Source organism: Bombina bombina, chromosome 6 (genome assembly GCF_027579735.1).
Source record: "Bombina bombina isolate aBomBom1 chromosome 6, aBomBom1.pri, whole genome shotgun sequence".
NCBI lineage: Eukaryota > Metazoa > Chordata > Amphibia > Anura > Bombinatoridae > Bombina > Bombina bombina.
In genome coordinates, this window is record NC_069504.1 from 666,391,003 (window position 1) to 666,408,250 (window position 17,248).

Genomic DNA, 17,248 nt, shown 5'->3' on the forward strand with positions numbered 1-17,248 from the left:
AAAAATGCGTCTGTGCGGCTTGGTTTACACCAATCCAACAATTGGAGGCAGTAGATGAAAAGAGTGTGTAAATACATTTGGCTACCTCAACTTTAAAACTAACGACCACGAAGGGACTCGAACCCTCAATCTTCTGATTTGAAGTCAGACACCTTATCCATTAGGCCATGCAGTCTCATGCCATTTTGCGTGGCTTGGTTTACATCAATACAAACATAGTACCACATTTTCCATCTAGAAACATTATAATTTCTACTATTTCTTCACTAGTTTGTATTAAAATAAAAACAGAAGAAAAAAGATATGTTGCACATGTTTGGAAAGGTTCTTTTCACACTTACTGTGCTGAACTGTATATTTCCTGAAGAAGTTTTATATAGGAGCTTTTTCTTTCATTTTTTTAAATAAAGCCATCTCTCTCTCTCTCTCTCTCTCTCTCTCTCTCTCTCTCTCTCTCTCTCTCTCTCTTTCTCCTTTCATTTGATTATTACATTTTTTGATCTGAAGATACTGTTTAATTTTTGACTAGGGGGTCCCAAGATTGTGCAGTACATATACAAGAGGTGTTTCCATGCATTTTGTCAATGAATGTCTTCCTCTTTGAAATGAAGCAATACTTGAAGTAATCTCAAAGAGTCATTTTTTTTCTCCAACCTAGGAATGTTGTAGTCTGTATGATTTCCCCTAGTGTGAGTATCTTTTAAAAAGATATATTCCGTTTTGTTTTTTAAATATCCCATAAAACAGTTTCAATCCTAATGGATTTGCCTATGGGGAATTAAGCTTTATTATTCACACACCTTGACATTTGTTTAGTCTGCTGTGTTACTTGGAAGGAGCTAAAAACAGTGTCTAAATACATATGGCTACCTCAATTTTGAAACTAACTACCACGAAGGGACTTGAACCCTCAATCTTCTGATTCGAAGTCAGATGCCTTATCCATTAGGCCACACAGTCAAAAGGTTTTCTGTGCGGCTTGGTTTACACCAATTCAAAAATTTCTTGGCAGTAGATGAAAATGGTGTCTAAATACATTTGGTTACCTCAACTTTAAAACTAACGACCACGAAGAGACTCAAACCCTCAATCTTCTGATTTGAAGTCAGATGCCTTATCCATTAGGCCATGCAGTCACTAGTGTTTCTGGGTGGCTTGGTTTACACCAATCCAACAATTGAAGGCAGTAGATGAAAAAGGTGTCTAAATACATTTGGTTACCCCAACTTTAAAACTAATGACCACGAAGGGACTCAAACCCTCAATCTTCTGATTCAAAGTCAGACGCCTTATCCATTAGGCCACGCAGAATATATCTTACTTTATCTTGATTTGTGTTTCGAAGGATGGATTAGGATATTTCCTTCTTCCTCAGAGACTTGCTTGGTCTCTGACGAAGAAGGAAATATCCTAATCCATCTTTCGAAAAGCGTTAGATGAATCAAGATAAAGTAATCTATATTGACTTTTGTACACCGGGTGATCCGGTTTTCCTGCATACTAAACAGTTTACATCACACTAACTGGGGTTATCAGATTGGCTTGAAGTGAATAGAAACTGTTACTAACAATTGCATATCATACTATTGCGGCTTTCTCACCCAGAAAGCATTACGGAGTTCTGGAGGCGTAAAGGAGATAAGAACTACAAGACATATTCTGATCCTAACAGTGCACAATAAGAGTGCTCCCATGCAGTGCCACTACCTTACCTCATTTGTCCTGGGATTTATGCATACAATGCATTCTTTATAATTACGATTCAAGGACTTACATATATTGTATATAATTTGTATACATTTTGCTTTAAAGAAAGACTGCCCACACCATACAATTACGATATCTATAAGTAATATATATATATATTATAATATATAGACGTCCATGCTAAAATTAGTATTTTGATTATAATATCTCTTGTATGAGATAGAAACAGAGCTATATAGTTCATTTTTGTTCTCTTTCTGTTCTATATATATATATATATATATATATATATATATATATATATATATATATATATATACAGGGAGTGCAGAATTATTAGGCAAATTAGTATTTTGACCACATCATCCTCTTTATGCATGTTGTCTTACTCCAAGCTGTATAGGCTCGAAAGCCTACTACCAATTAAGCATATTAGGTGATGTGCATCTCTGTAATGAGAAGGGGTGTGGTCTAATGACATCAACACCCTATATCAGGTGTGCATAATTATTAGGCAACTTCCTTTCCTTTGGCAAAATGGGTCAAAAGAAGGACTTGACAGGCTCAGAAAAGTAAAAAATAGTGAGATATCTAGCAGAGGGATGCAGCACTCTTAAAATTGCAAAGCTTCTGAAGCGTGATCATCGAACAATCAAGCGTTTCATACAAAATAGTCAACAGGGTCGCAAGAAGCGTGTGGAAAAACCAAGGCGCAAAATAACTGCCCATGAACTGAGAAAAGTCAAGCGTGCAGCTGCCAAGATGCCACTTGCCACCAGTTTGGCCATATTTCAGAGCTGCAACATCACTGGAGTGCCCAAAAGCACAAGGTGTGCAATACTCAGAGACATGGCCAAGGTAAGAAAGGCTGAAAGACGACCACCACTGAACAAGACACACAAGCTGAAACGTCAAGACTGGGCCAAGAAATATCTCAAGACTGATTTTTCTAAGGTTTTATGGACTGATGAAATGAGAGTGAGTCTTGATGGGCCAGATGGATGGGCCCGTGGCTGGATTGGTAAAGGGCAGAGAGCTCCAGTCCGACTCAGACGCCAGCAAGGTGGAGGTGGAGTACTGGTTTGGGCTGGTATCATCAAAGATGAGCTTGTGGGGCCTTTTCGGGTTGAGGATGGAGTCAAGCTCAACTTCCAGTCCTACTGCCAGTTTCTGGAAGACACCTTCTTCAAGCAGTGGTACAGGAAGAAGTCTGCATCCTTCAAGAAAAACATGATTTTCATGCAGGACAATGTTCCATCACACGCGTCCAAGTACTCCACAGCGTGGCTGGCAAGAAAGGGTATAAAAGAAGAAAATCTAATGACATGGCCTCCTTGTTCACCTGATCTGAACCCCATTGAGAACCTGTGGTCCATCATCAAATGTGAGATTTACAAGGAGGGAAAACAGTACACCTCTCTGAACAGTGTCTGGGAGGCTGTGGTTGCTGCTGCACGCAATGTTGATGGTGAACAGATCAAAACACTGACAGAATCCATGGATGGCAGGCTTTTGAGTTTCCTTGCAAAGAAAGGTGGCTATATTGGTCACTGATTTGTTTTTGTTTTGTTTTTGAATGTCAGAAATGTATATTTGTGAATGTTGAGATGTTATATTGGTTTCACTGGTAAAAATAAATAATTGAAATGGGTATATATTTGTTTTTTGTTAAGTTGCCTAATAATTATGCACAGTAATAGTCACCTGCACACACAGATATCCCCCTAAAATAGCTATAACTAAAAACAAACTAAAAACTACTTCCAAAACTATTCAGCTTTGATATTAATGAGTTTTTTGGGTTCATTGAGAACATGGTTGTTGTTCAATAATAAAATTAATCATCAAAAATACAACTTGCCTAATAATTCTGCACCCCCTTGTCACGCCCGCCGGCCACGCCCCTCATCATGTCTGCCACGCCCACCGGCCACGCCCCCATCACGGCACGCCCGATGCCGGTCACGCCCCCCACCAGGCAGCTTCCGCAGTGCGCACTACTCTGCAGCTGAAGGCCAGGTGTATTTGTCCGCGCGCAGTCTCTACTGCACATGACGGCTTCAGACAAACACACTTGGCCTTGGCCTTTTATAATATAGGATATATATATATATATATATATATATATATATATAAATATACAATATAACCCTTTCCATTTAAACACCATGTCATATATAATATACCTCTTAAACCTTATATAACTTTTTATTATGAGCGTAATACTTCATTTTAATGTATTTATGTTGTTTGGTGCACATTTACGCCTAGATTTAGAGTTGGGCGGTAGCCGTGAAAACCAGCGTTAGAGGCTCCTAACACTGGTTTTTACCGCCCGCTGGTATTTGGAGTCAGTCAGGAAAGGGTCTAACACTCACTTTCCAGCCGTGACTTTTCCATACCGCAGATCCCCCTATGCCATTTGCGTATCCTATCTTTTCAATGGGATCTTTCTAACGCCGGTATTTAGAGTCTTGGCTGAAGTGAGCGTTAGAAATCTAATGACAAAACTCCAGCCGCAGAAAAAAAACAGGAGTTAAGAGCTTTTTGGGCTAACGCCGGTTCATAAAGCTCTTAACTACTGTGCTCTAAAGTACACTAACACCCATAAACTACCTATGTACCCCTAAACCGAGGCCCCCCCACATCACCGCCACTCGATTAAATTTTTTTAACCCCTAATCTGCCGACCGCCACCTACGTTATACTTATGTACCCCTAATCTGATGCCCCTAACACTGCCGACCCCTATATTATATTTAATAACCCCTAACCTGCCCCCCACAACGTCGCTGCCAGCTACCTAGAATAATTAACCCCTAATCTGCCGACCGCAAAGCGCCGCCACCTACGTTATCCTTATGTACCCCTAATCTGCTGCCCCTAACACCGCCGACCCCTATATTATATTTATTAACCCCTAACCTGCCCCCCACAACGTCGCCGCCAGCTACCTACAATAATTAACCCCTAATCTGCCGACCGCAAAGCGCCGCCAGCTAAATTATCCCTATGTACCCCTAATCTGCTGCCCCTAACACCGCCGACCCCTATATTATATTTATTAACCCCTAATCTGCCCCCCCCAACATCGCCGCCACCTACCTACACTTATTAACCCCTAATCTGCCGAGCGGACCGCACCGCTACTATAATAAAGTTATTAACCCCTAATCAGCCTCACTCCCGCCTCAATAACCCTATAATAAATAGTATTAACCCCTAATCTGCCCTCCCTAACATCGCCGACACCTAACTTCAAACATTAACCCCTAATCTGCCGACCAGAGCTCACCGCTATTCTAATAAATTTTTTAACCCCTAAAGCTAAGTCTAACCCTAACACTAACACCCCCCTAAGTTAAATATAATTTAAATCTAACGAAATAAATTAACTCTTATTATATAAATTATTCCTATTTAAAGCTAAATACTTACCTGTAAAATAAACCCTAATATAGCTACAATATAAATAATAATTATATTGTAGCTATTTTAGGATTAATATTTATTTTACAGGCAACTTTGTATTTATTTTAATCAGGTACAATAGCTATTAAATAGTTAATAACTATTTAATAGCTAAAATAGTTAAAATAATTACAAAATTACCTGTAAAATAAATCCTAACCTAAGTTACAATTAAACCTAACACTACACTATCAATATATAAATTAAATAAACTACCTACAATTACCTACAATTAAACCTAACACTACACTATCAATAAATTAATTAAATAAAATACCTACAAATAACTACAATTAAATAAACTAACTAAAGTACAAAAAATAAAAAAGAACTAAGTTACAAAAAATAAAAAAAATATTTACAAACATTAGAAAAATATTACAACAATTTAAACTAATTACACCTACTCTAAGCCCACCTAATAAAATAACAAAGACCCCCAAAATAAAAAAATGCCCTACCCTATTCTAAATTTCAAAAGTTCGAAGCTCTTTTACCTTACCAGCCCTGAAAAGGGCCATTTGCGGGGCATGCCCCAAAGAATTCAGCTCTTTTGCCTGTAAAAAAACCATACAATACCCCCCCCCAACATTACAACCCACAACCCACATACCCCTAATCTAACCCAAACCCCCCTTAAATAAACCTAACACTAAGCCCCTGAAGATCTTCCTACCTTATCTTCACCATGCCAGGTTCACCGATCCATCCTCGGAAGTCTTGATCCAAGCCTCGGAAGTGTTGATCCAAGCCCAAGCGGGGGCTGAAGAGTGACGTCCATCCTCCGGCTGAAGTCTTGATCCAAGCGGGCAGAAGAGGACATCCGGACCGGCAAACATCTTCTTCCAAGCCGCATCTTCTATGTTCTTCAATCCGATGATGACCGGCTGATCTTCAAGACCTCCAGCGCAGATCCATCCATCTTCACCGACGACTTCCCGACGAATGATGGTTCCTTTAAGGGACGTCATCCAAGATGGCGTCCCTCGAATTCCGATTGGCTGATAGGATTCTATCAGCCAATCGGAATTAAGGTAGGAAAATTCTGATTGGCTGATGGAATCAGCCAATCAGAATCAAGATCAATCTGATTGGCTGATCCAATCAGCCAATCGGATTGATCTTGCATTCTATTGGCTGTTCCGATGGTGGGTTGTAATGTTGGGGGGGGTATTGTATGTTTTTTTTTTTACAGGCAAAAGAGCTGAATTCTTTGGGGCATGCCCCGCAAATGGCCCTTTTCAGGGCTGGTAAGGTAAAAGAGCTTTGAACTTTTTTAATTTAGAATAGGGTAGGGCATTTTTTTATTTTGGGGGTCTTTGTTATTTTATTAGGGGGCTTAGAGTAGGTGTAATTAGTTTAAAATTGTTGTAATATTTTTCTAATGTTTGTAAATATTTTTTTATTTTTTGTAACTTAGCTTTTTTTTATTTTTTGTACTTTAGTTAGTTTATTTCATTGTATTTATTTGTAGGTATTGTATTTAATTAATTTATTGATAGTGTAGTGAGGTTTAATTGTAGATAATTGTAGGTATTGTATTTAATTTATTTATTGATAGTGTAGTATTAGGTTTAATTGTAACTTAGGTTAGGATTTATTTTACAGGTAATTTTGTAATTATTTTAACTAGGTAGCTATTAAATAGTTCTTAACTATTTAATAGCTATTGTACCTGGTTAAAATAAATACAAAGTTGCCTGTAAAATAAATATTAATCCTAAAATAGCTACAATATAATTATAATTTATATTGTAGCTATATTAGGGTTTATTTTACAGGTAAGTATTTAGCTTTAAATAGGAATAATTTATTTAATAAGAGTTAATTTATTTCGTTAGATAAAAATTATATTTAACTTAGGGGGGTGTTAGTGTTAGGGTTAGACTTAGCTTTAGGGGTTAATACATTTATTATAGTAGCGGTGAGCTCCGATCGGCAGATTAGGGGTTAATTATTGTAGATAGCTGGCGGCGACGATCACTGCGTTGTGGGGGGCAGATTAGGGGTTAATAAATATAATATAGGGGTCGGCGGTGTTAGGGGCAGCAGATTAGGGGTACATAACTATAATGTATGTTGCAGCGGTTTACGGAGCGGCAGATTAGGGGTTAATAATAATATGCAGGTGTCAGCAATAGCGGGGGCGGCAGATTAGGGGTTAATAAGTGTAAGTTTAGGGGTGTTTAGACTCTGGGTTCATGTTAGAGTGTTAGGTGCAGACGTAGGAAGTGTTTCCCCATAGAAAACAATGGGGCTGCGTTAGGAGCTGAACGCTGCTTTTTGCAGGTGTTAGGTTTTTTTTCAGCTCAAACTGCCCCATTGTTTTCTATGGGGGAATCGTGCACGAGCACGTTTTTTAAGCTGGCCGCGTCCGTAAGCACCGCTGGTATCGAGAGTTGCAGTGGCGTTAAATTATGCTCTACGCTCCCTTTTTGGAGCCTAACGCACTGAAAACCCAGCCATTCTGTGAACTCTAAATACCAGCGGTATTTAAAAGCTGCGGGGGAAAAAAAGCATGCGTAGCTAACGCACCCCTTTGGCTGCAAAACTCTAAATCTAGGCGTTAGTTTTAACACTTTACGCTAGGTCTTCAGTCACATAAACCCGTTTGGTAAAATTGTGCTCAAACAAATGTGTTTACTTTCAACTTGTAATACTGCTATCATGACCCGTGCTAAAAATAATGATCCACTTGTAATCTGGCCCCTAGAAATTACGGCACCTACAGGATAAAAGGTAAACCATACCAACTGTATCACAATTGATTCTTTGTTTAATTCTAGAAGAGCATCCTGAGGATGCAGATATGTGAGCTGTTTACAGTATACACATCTCTCACAAGGGGCTCATCCAGTCACATGTGCATCTATGACAGCCACATTTTATTTCAGCAGATCTAACAAATGCACTCCTAACCGATTTATCTATCAAATTGTGTGCTCTTCTGGAAGTAATTGAGGGGAAATCAGTTATAAATTAAAGTGGAAATCAGTTATAAATGGATTCACATTAACATCAGTGTGTGACATGTGCAATACTTGGTCATAATATCCCTACTTTTGCACCAATGAAAGTTAAATTGTGTGATAATTCTAATTGGAGGGTGATTTTGTTCTCCTTTCTTAGGATACAGCAAATAATGGCATGATAAATGCCTCACCCTGCCCATGCCTTTTAATTGGCTATTTTGTAATATCCCCTTCCACTGAACCTCTATGCTAAATAGCATGCTTTTTCCTTAAAACAATCATCTGAAAAGCAGTTAATTTGTAACTGAACAAACTGTCCCAGGATATTCCTGATTTTCAAATTTAATGATGACTCCCATGATGTAATAGCCTATTTGTAGCCATCTCTTTCCTGTATACCTCAGTTAGAAGGGATTACCCACCCCTAAATTTTCTGATCTCAACACTACTACACTGACTTGTTAGGAACACCTTTTATTCACTCTGATTCTGTATTTAAACAAACTTTTTAAATTGTTCTTCTTTACCCTCCCACAAAAGAATACCATCCACAAAGTGAATCCAGAGTGCCACATTTTCATCTACCCACCCATCATCTCTAGCAAACACTTCATCTATCTCCCAAAATCTAAGATGGAGACATGCATAAGTGCATGAACTTGTGGCTCCAATAGCTGTACCTTGAAACTGCCTATAAAAGTTACCATTACAAATAAAGATATTGTTAGTCAGAATAAATTGGAATAAATATAACAAATTAGTGTGTTCCGAGAAATGTGTCCCTCTAGTTTCAAGGAAACTCCATACTGCTCTCAATCTCATTGCACGTGGGATTGATGAGTACAGAGATTCTATATTCAATGAAGTAAATAATGTATAAGGTTGAACCTTTAAACTATCAAGCCTCCTCAAGACATCAAATGTGTCTAACACATACAAAAGTCAAAGTTTTAAAAAAGAGTCTTAAAAAACTGGTCCACTCTACTTATACTCTCAGTGGGGCCCCCAATTCCAGACATGATAGGGCATAGTCTTTTGTAACTTTCATAACCAATAGAAAGTGGGAATTACAGGATCTTTCTGAAAAAGAAAATTAAATTCAACGTAAGAGATCAGTCTCTTCTGTCTAGTATCATAAAGTAAGGAGAAGATCAGCACACGATTTCTCAAATGTCAACTTGTCAACCTGTGCATAATAGTCCTTGTTACCCAGTCTGCTTAACTAACAGCAAGATAACAAGTTGTGCACTAAACTGGGTGCATGAAGAACGCAAAGAAATTTGCGTTATCGCACTTTCCATAGCACTGCCATTACAAGTTGCTGAAAAACCTCCTTGTGCTGTGTGTTATGGTGTAATAAGCTCCATACCGCACAAAAGTCAACGGCTGAGTTTATGTGCTCGTGCACGCTTTCCCCCATAGACATCAATGGGGAGGAAGTGTTAGAAAAACACCTGCGATCGTGGAATAGAGATGCCGTAACGCAACCCCATTGATGTCTATGGGGAAAAGAAAGTTACTTTTAAACCTAACACCCTAACATAAACCCATAGTCTAAACACCCCTAATCCACCGCTCCCTGACATCGCCAACACTAAATAAACCTATTAACCCCTAATCTGCTGCCCCCGACATCACCTAGGCTAAAAAATTTTTTATTAACCTCTAAACCGCCACCCCGACATCGCCGACACTAAACAAAATGATTAACCCCTAAACCGCTGCCCCCAATATCACCGACACAAAATAAAATGATTAACCTCTTAAGCGCCGGCCCCCCACATCAGCACTAATTAACTAAAAATATTAACCCCCTAAACCGCCAGCCATCATGGGTACTAATAAATTTAAACTATTAACCACTAAACTGCCAGCCCCCCCCCACATCAGTACTAATAAACTAAGCGTATTAACCCCTAAACCCCTGGGCCCCCATATCGGTACTAATAAACAAAACCTATTAACCCCTAAACCGCCGGCCACCCACATTGCAAGACACTAAATTAAACTATTAATCCCTAAACATCCTCCTAATTTTAAATTTTACTTATATACAATATAACTATCTTTAAAAAAATAAAAACTTACCTGTGAAATAAAAAAAAATAAGTTTAAGCTATAATTTAAACTAAAATTACTATTTCAAATAAATGAAAAATAATAAATACTAACATCACGAAAAATAAAAAAAATCTAAGATTACAAAAATAATAAACAAAATTATACAAAATAATAAAAATTACACCTAATCTAATAGCCCTATACAAATAAAAAAGCCCCCCCAAAATAAAAACACCCCTAACCTAACAATAAATGACCAATAGCCCTTAAAAGGGCCTTTTGTAGGGCATTTCCCTAAGTTAAACAGCTCTTTTATCTACAAAAAATTACAAAGTCCCCCAACAGTAAAAGCCTCCCCACTCAACCAATCCCCCCAAAAATAAAAAACCTAAGTCTAAAAACATAAGCTACCCATTGCCCCTAAAGGGGAATTTGTATGGGCATTGCCCTTAAATTGCTCTTTTACTGCCCATCCCTAGTCTTAAAAAATAAAAAACACCTCAAAAAAAAAAACTTATATCAACCCCAGGAAATCTACTCACGGTTCCTTAAGTCCAGACATCCATCTTCATCCAGGTGGAGAGAAGTCTTCTTCCAGGCGGCAACATCTTGATACATTGCGGGGTCATCTTCTATCTTCATCCCGGTGGCATGGAGCTGTGAAGGTGCGGAGCATCTTTGCCGGCGGCACGGACATCCAGCGTGGAGGATCCTCTTCATGCGATTACCGCCGTACACTGAAGCTTGAATGCAAGGTACCCATTTAAAAATGGGGTACCTTGCATTCCTATTAGCTGACATTTTAAAATCAGTCCATAGGATGAAAGCTACTTAAATCCTATTGGCTGATTTGAAAATGTCAGTCAATAGCAATGCAAGGTACCCCATATATAAATGGGTACCTTGCATTCAAACTTCAGTGTACGGCAGTGATCATATGAAGATGATCCTCCCCACTGCATGTCCGCGCTGCCAGCAAAGATGCTCCGCGTCTCCACAGCTCCACGCCTCCACAGCTCTGTGCCACCGGGAGGAAGATAGAACATGCCCCCACGATGGATCAAGATGTCGCCACCTGGATGAAGACTTCTCACTGCCTGGATGAAGATGGATGTCCGGACTTTAGGAACCGTGAGTAGATTTCCTGGGGTTAGTGTTATTTTTTTTTGGGGGGGTTCTTTTTTAAGATTAGGGATGGGCAGTAAAAGAGCTGAATGTCCTTTTAAGGGCAATGCCCATGCAAATGCCCCTTTAGGGGCAATGGGTAGCTTAGATTTTTTTTTTATTTTGGTTTTTTATTTATGGGGGGATGGTTGGGTGGGGGGTTTTTACTGTTGGGGGAACTTTCTAATTTTTTGTTGGTAAAAGAGCTGTTTAACTTTTAAGGGCTATTTGTAGTTTATTGTTAGATTAGGGGGTGTTTTTACAGGGAGTGCAGAATTATTAGGCAAGTTGTATTTTTGAGGATTCATTTTTTTATTGAACAACAACCATGTTCTCAATGAACCCAAAAAACTCATTAATATCAAAGCTGAATAGTTTTGGAAGTAGTTTTTAGTTTGTTTTTAGTTATAGCTATTTTAGGGGGATATCTGTGTGTGCAGGTGACTATTACTGTGCATAATTATTAGGCAACAACAAAAAAACAAATATATATCCATTTCAATTATTTATTTTTACCAGTGAAACCAATATAACAGCTCAACATTCACAAATATACATTTCTGACATTCAAAAACAAAACAAAAACAAATTAGTGACCAATATAGCCACCTTTCTTTGCAAGGACACTCAAAAGCCTGCCATCCATGGATTCTGTCAGTGTTTTGATCTGTTCACCATCAACATTGCGTGCAGCAGCAACCACAGACTCCCAGACACTGTTCAGAGAGGTGTACTGTTTTCCCTCCTTGTAAATCTCACATTTGATGATGGACCACAGGTTCTCAATGGGGCTCAGATCAGGTGAACAAGGAGGCCATGTCATTAGATTTTCTTCTTTTATACCCTTTCTTGCCAGCCACGCTGTGGAGTACTTGGACGCGTGTGATGGAGCATTGTCCTGCATGAAAATCATGTTTTTCTTGAAGGATGCAGACTTCTTCCTGTACCACTGCTTGATGAAGGTGTCTTCCAGAAACTGGCAGTAGGACTGGGAGTTGAGCTTGACTCCATCCTCAACCCGAAAAGGCCCCACAAGCTCATCTTTGATGATACCAGCCCAAACCAGTACTCCACCTCCACCTTGCTGGCGTCTGAGTCGGACTGGAGCTCTCTGCCCTTTCCAATCCAGCCACGGGCCCATCCATCTGGCCCATCAAGACTCACTCTCATTTCATCAGTCCATAAAACCTTAGAAAAATCAGTCTTGAGATATTTCTTGGCCCAGTCTTGACGTTTCAGCTTGTGTGTCTTGTTCAGTGGTGGTCGTCTTTCAGCCTTTCTTACCTTGGCCATGTCTCTGAGTATTGCACACCTTGTGCTTTTGGGCACTCCAGTGATGTTGCAGCTCTGAAATATGGCCAAACTGGTGGCAAGTGGCATCTTGGCAGCTGCACGCTTGACTTTTCTCAGTTCATGGGCAGTTATTTTGTGCCTTGGTTTTTCCACACGCTTCATGCGACCCTGTTGACTATTTTGAATGAAACGCTTGATTGTTCGATGATCACGCTTCAGAAGCTTTGTAATTTTAAGAGTGCTGCATCCCTCTGCAAGATATCTCACTATTTTTGACTTTTTTGAGCCTGTCAAGTCCTTCTTTTGACCCATTTTGCCAAAGGAAAGGAAGTTGCCTAATAATTATGCACACCTGATATAGGGTGTTGATGTATTAGACCACACCCCTTCTCATTACAGAGATGCACATCACCTAATATGCTTAATTGGTAGTAGGCTTTCGAGCCTATACAGCTTGGAGTAAGACAACATGCATAAAGAGGATGATGTGGTCAAAATACTCATTTGCCTAATAATTCTGCACTCCCTGTATTTTGAGGGGGCTTTTTTGTTTTTATAGGGCTATTAGATTAGGTGTAATTTTTATTATTTTGGATAATTTTGTTTATTTTCTTTGTAATCTTAGATTTTTTCTTATTTTTCGTAATGTTAGTGTTTATTATTTTTTATAATGTTAGTTTATTTTTATTCGTAGTGTTAGGATTTTATAATTTTGTAATGTTAGGTTTTTTATTTTTCGTTTCTTTTAATTATTTAAAATAGTAATGTTAGTTTAATTTATAGTTTAAACTTAGTTTTTATTTTAATTTCACAGGTAAGTTTTTATTTATTTTACAATAGTTATATTGTAAATTTAATTTTAAGTTAGTGGGTGTTAGATTAAGGGGCTAATAGTTTATTTTAGTGTGTTGCGATGTGGGGGGCTGGCAGTTTAGGGATTAAAAGCTTTAATTTATTAGTAGCAATGTGGGGGACCGGCAGTTTAGGGCTTAATAGTTTTATTATAGTGTTGGCGGTTTAGGGGTTACTAGATTTATTTAGCCTTGGCGATGTGAGTGGGCGGTGATTTAGGGGTTAATAAGTTTAATATAGTTTTTTGTGATGGGTGAAGGTGGCGGTTTAGGGGTTGATAGGTAGTTTATGGGTGTTGGTGTACTTTGTAACATTTTAGTTATGAGTTTTGTGAAACATATTTGTTTTGCAAAATCCATAACTACTGGTCTCAGATCGCGGAATCTATCACGGTGGTATAAGCTATAACGCTAGCGTTATAGTCTGCCCGAACAGCCTGTAATACAGCGCTATGGAAAATCCCACACTCAAATGTCATTTTTTGAGTGTGGTATTGATCGTTGCATTACAGCCTAAAACGCTTGCGCTATAGCTATACCACCGCGACTTGTAATACGGGAGACCTGCCATTCCACGTGTAATGGCCAATTTTTCAGCTGTATAGCCGTACCGCACCATAATGCAAAACTTGTAATCTAGCTGATAGTAAAAATCTCTGGTTCATACTGACCAAGTCACCACCCTTATCTGAGCATTTAATTACCAATTATTTATGCGACATCAGTTTATTAAGTGCTGACTTTATATGTAAAATTATCAGAAACAATTCCCATATACATCACTTGTTCAATTTCATGCTGAACACACTTAAAAAAAATAGCACACTAGGTCATAGGGAGGTTTGAGGCATGTAAGGTGAGGCGGGTTTCAGGTTAGATCTTATTGGACCCCTATTAATCTCCTCACCTTCCTCACATTGGTTATTGCACAATCCAACGGGATCCAACAAAGCAGTTCTAGCTTCTAATAAATAAAATACTTGTGACATGCATTTTTGGCCCACATCTTTTTAGGAATGAGTCTTCTTGCAAACAGATGAAAATATTTCAAGAAGTTTGGGGTGAAAGGCATTTTTTGGGCTAAGTAAACATAATGCAATAAGCTTGAATATGCTCTAGCTGCATCTGGATTTTGTAATTTTGTCCCAGCTGAGTGCTGTTATCTTCAATGTGGATGAAGGAGGTTTACTACAGACTACTTACTATATCTTGTTTTGCACACCCTGGTTCAGTTGCAGGTGATGATATGCTGAGGGTCTAGATCATGTGACACACCAGGTTTGGTGAATGGCTGATAATTGCTATCCTTGGTGAATTGTGAGGTTATTATATGTAAGTTACTGTCTGTGGTTATTTGAACCCCTCAGGTATATTCAGCATCACAGGGCATTTTTTTATGTTGAAGAAGGGCTTTTGGACAAAGTCATTGGGATTTTGGATGCGAATACTTTATTTGCACTGACTGTGCAGCCTGTTGCTCAGCCAAGATTTAGTTGGAACAGATGTCTGCAGTTTTGATATTTGTTATGTACTTGAATAGGTATATGACAAGATGTGTTTTTCTTTGTAAAACATATTAAGCAATGTGCAACCATACTATTATTTGAAGAGTTTGTGATTTCAATCTCTTTTTTTTCTTTTTTTTTTTCACATTCATAATCCTTTTCACGGAAGTAAATATTGTATTACATTGTTATTAAGGGGCAACATTTCAACCAAAGATACAAGAGAAAGAAAACAGAAGTAAATAAAAAAAGAAAAAAAATCTTTCTGAAATTATTTGCATGCTCTATCTATATTCTGAAAGTATTATGTTGACTTTTACTTATCACAAATACAATATAATATCTAAACTCACTCATGTTGCATTGATCTTGAATTTTCATAAATATGGTAGTGATTTCCCTACGGACAGATGCAATTGTTATAAAAAAATAACATGCTGATAAAGAAAGCAAAAACTTTCTGATCTATAATGTAATATTTTAATGAGCATTTATTTTTACTGTGTAGGAATTCTGAGCAAGCATTCTTTATATCTCTAATTCATTTGGTGTGGACAATGTTAAGATGCCTGAGGCTTTCACTCTAGAACTTCCATTTTACTTTCAACTTGTAATATGAGTGCAAGAATAAGAGAGCTATTGATTTATCTTTAACATTGTTAGCGCTTAATAGAGCTAATATGTTTGTGCTCCCTTGTAACCTAGACCATTGTGAACCCATGGAACTTAGAGCACACATGCTCTCAAACACCTTGTTTTAGCTATAGCTCTCATTTACACCCTTACACCCAGCAAGACACTTCAGTGGCCCTGTTCTCACACCCCAATTTAGAGAAACACTAAAACATTGGCACATCCATTTGCGATGTTCAGGGTCTCAGACCCTTACTTCTTCTTTGAATTTTTTTTTCTGCTACCAGACCACCATATGCGTATTTACCAAGAAAATATGTAAGATGATTACCTTCTGATTTTTTTTTATAGCAATATGAGGTTTGTCCTTGTCAACCAATAGAGCTGTTGGAGCTGTCTTTCAACCAATGAGCAATTAGCCCAAGATATTTGTTCACATGCATAATTGTAGAGCTAGCAAGAGGTGACATTGTCACACACCAGTAGCCTGTTTGCATGCGTTAACCAGAGCTGTATGGACTAATAAACTGATTGTTCATAGAGCTGATTATCTCATTCAATTCTCTGAGTATTTTCAATAATGTGCACAATAAATGCATGTGTAATAATATAAGCTAGGCATTTCGCATCTTTTTTTTTAACAAATCAATCATAACAGCACCATGCAACCTCTTATGTGCCACTTTCAAGTGTAAGTTTTGAATCTGTGTAGAATTTATTCTACATTTAAATACGTGTAATAACTTGGAACACATTTGCACATTGGCATTTATCAGAGGGTTATGTTGCACTGGTTAGCAAGACACACTTTACCAATCATCCCTTGGTATCCATGTACTTTTTTATTATTAGTCTATAATTATTTTTAAATGCAACATGTTGTTGTATATGCAGAAAACATTTTTATTTTATCAAGCTGATTTGTGTACTGTCAAATTCCAAATATACAATGAATAACAGTTCATCTTGTTTATTTTCGATGAAGCACAACATGTTCATTTTGATCCTATCGAGCTAGAAGTCACTGCTGTGTTGGGCAGACAGTTTCCATAGAAACTCTAGGGGCAGTGTGACTCAAAAGAGAAAGCTGCAGAATAGACTGTCAACAACAAGGTAATTAAGTTAAAATGTTACAGCTAGCAAGGAATTTTCAAGGGGGTGATAATCATCCCATCCTGAAACTGAATGTACAGTACTGGATAATAATAATCTTAAAATCATCACAACTCCCAAAAGCTTCTATTCTTTATTGAAACCTATACATTTATACAACTCTGTTCTACAGATCTGTTCAACATAATTAATGTTCCAGCTTTCCAATAAGTATTGAAGATCAATCCAATTCTTTGTCCTCACAGGTTATGCTTTATGGCTCTAATAAATCTGTTCCAGTATATTTTAATTATAGAATATTTTCTGTATACTCAATGCTTTACTTTAATAATAAACTTACCTAAACGCCCTGTACAATATAGACTTCACACAGTTATATGCTATATGTTATCGTCTTACAAAGCATGAATGACATTATGTTGGCTTGTATGTTAGCTAGCAGCACTGTAGTAACCTAAAGTCATACTGGCTTGATAAT

At 38.0% G+C, this 17,248-nt stretch overlaps 1 non-coding gene across 1 annotated transcript; it reads right to left on the minus strand.

Moving 5' to 3' along the window:
- Positions 1–887: 887 nt before the first annotated feature.
- TRNAR-UCG (transfer RNA arginine (anticodon UCG)) lies at positions 888–960 on the minus strand. The gene has a single exon. It is a non-coding gene; the product is annotated as a tRNA-Arg (tRNA).
- Positions 961–17,248: the final 16,288 nt, after the last annotated feature.